Source organism: Corylus avellana, chromosome ca3, assembly GCF_901000735.1.
Source record: "Corylus avellana chromosome ca3, CavTom2PMs-1.0".
In the NCBI taxonomy this organism is placed as follows: Eukaryota; Viridiplantae; Streptophyta; class Magnoliopsida; order Fagales; family Betulaceae; genus Corylus; species Corylus avellana.
Window position 1 is genome coordinate 4,358,717 of NC_081543.1, and position 1,741 is coordinate 4,360,457.

Below are 1,741 nucleotides of genomic sequence, written 5' to 3' on the forward strand. Positions count from 1 at the left end.
CCAGCCACCCCTTCAAATCTGTTTTTTTTTTTTTTTTTAAATAAAAAAATTAATTTATTATTTTTTTTTAGAGTATAATCTAGTGTGGTTTAGTTTTTGTTTGGAGTATAAGTCTAACAAAATTAACTGATGTGTCAAGTCCTTATTGGTGGCACAAAAGATAACTTTTGTGCAACCTCCCTATATAAGTTATTCTCATACAATAAACTGCATACGACTCTCACTCCATATATATCCCAAGCCGGGTGAATGAACTCTAACCTTCGACTTGTACTAGCACTTGCTAAAATTGTTAAACAAACAAACGTTTTACATATGAAAATAAAGCAATTGTACGTGTAAATCTACAATTAAGCAACACAGCCAACCAAACACAACAAGAACAGGAGCGAATAACAGAAAACATATCTATCTATCTATCTAAAAGAACACAATCAAAGATATTCCAAAAATTGGTAAATCTCTTATCGATCGAATATGATCGTATACAGTTACACACTTTGGTCATATGTTTACACTTCCCACTCCCAATGAAAAGTTTCAACTTTTTTTTTGAGAAAATGCCATTAGGAAACCTTTTCCAAATAACCCAGCAGCTATTTAATAGAAATAATCCAACAAACATAAAAAAAAAAAATAATAAAATAAAATTTACAAATTCAAAACGTTAAAAACATAAATGATCTAAATATAAAACATCCACTTATAATATATATTATATATAAACGGTATGTTTATATTAATTTTTGCTAACTGTATTCGCAGGATAACGCTATAAGGAATCGCGATCTTAAACCTAAGGGTAACTGGGTAAGGATGGGATGAAAAAAAAAATGGTGGTGACGATGATAAGATAAAGATGATGAAGTTGAACTTAGCATGCGCCATTGATGATAAGATAATGATGAAAAATTTACAACGAACCCAAAAGAGTTGGTAAATGAGAGGTTTAAATAATTTATATGATTAGGTTGATCAACCGTGCGCATCATGCATGGTAATAACCAAAGAAAGGTATAGGCATAAGCCAATGAGGTTGTGCCACTTTACACATGAAATTCTTGATTGAAGCTCCTTTTTCATAAGATATACAACCATTCGATCTAAAAGTTTCATTAACCTTTTGATCGATGATGAACATGATATATATATATATATATATATATATATATATATATATAAAGTTTGATCTTAGTTTAGGATATAATAAAGAATTTTCACTTTTCTCGTTTTAGTATGAAATGCGGATATATCTTGTTTGGCTGATCTGCTATCATCAGTCCACTAACTCTCTTGACTTTCCGTCCTAAGGGGATGGAAGAAAAATAAAAATATTAAGTAGTGTTATGAGTTCATTTAAACAGGAAAAATCAAGTTGGACAATGGAATTTTACAGCAAATAATAATAATAATAATAATAATAATAATAAAGGAATATCCATTGCCAAAACGGACATTTCAACTTGTGAAACTTTTTCCTTGAGCTGGGTCTTTTCAGCCGCTTTTATGGTTAGAGAATAGAAAGCTTTATTACATCAATAAACAAGCCAAAAAAAAAAAAAAAAAAAAAAAGCTTTTACATTTTACTTTGCATCACCCTTTTTGTCTTTCTCTCACCTGATCACTGTTTTTGTCTTGAACAATATTGCTATAATATATACATTGTACACTATACTTTGGCACCCCCAAAGCCTTACTGGAGACATGCCATAACTTCAACCAAAAGTCACCTCAAAACAAC